This window comes from Pteropus vampyrus, unplaced genomic scaffold, assembly GCF_000151845.1.
Source record: "Pteropus vampyrus isolate Shadow unplaced genomic scaffold, Pvam_2.0 Scaffold692, whole genome shotgun sequence".
Taxonomy (NCBI): domain Eukaryota; kingdom Metazoa; phylum Chordata; class Mammalia; order Chiroptera; family Pteropodidae; genus Pteropus; species Pteropus vampyrus.
Genome location: NW_011889473.1, coordinates 1 through 603, shown reverse-complemented (window position 1 = coordinate 603; position 603 = coordinate 1).

Genomic DNA, 603 nt, shown 5'->3' with positions numbered 1-603 from the left:
GTAAAATGAAATAAGATGTTGGTGCTAAGTATTTAAGTAACACGCGTCACAATAAAGGTCATATTTTACCAAATGTTCTTATTGCCACCATGTGCTCGAACACACCCACGCCTGCTCTGCATCTCTGCCCTCTCTGTGTGTCCCCAGGCCCAGAGCTCCTTATACAGTCAGAGCACATGCAAATAGGGTCCCTCTGCTGATAAAAGCCAGCCCAACCCCGAGCCTGCAGCTCTGGGACAGGAGCCCAGCCCCGCGATTCCCAGGAGTCCCCATTCCAGGATCAGGTCTGAACACGCACACCGCACCATGGTGTTTGGGCTCAGCTGGGTTTTCCTCGTCGCTGTTTTACGAGGTGACTGATGGGGAACAAGGGACACTGAGCACGTGAGTGGGCGTGAGTGAGGAACATGGACGTGTGACATTTTCCTGACCCAGACGTGTCTGTGTTCACAGGTGTCCAGTGTGAGGTGCAGCTGGTGGAGTCTGGGGGAGACGTGGTGCAGCCCGCGGGGTCTCTGCGACTCTCCTGTGTGGCCTCTGGACTCACCTTCAGTAGCTACCACATGAGCTGGGTCCGCCAGGCTCCGGGGAAGGGGCTGGATT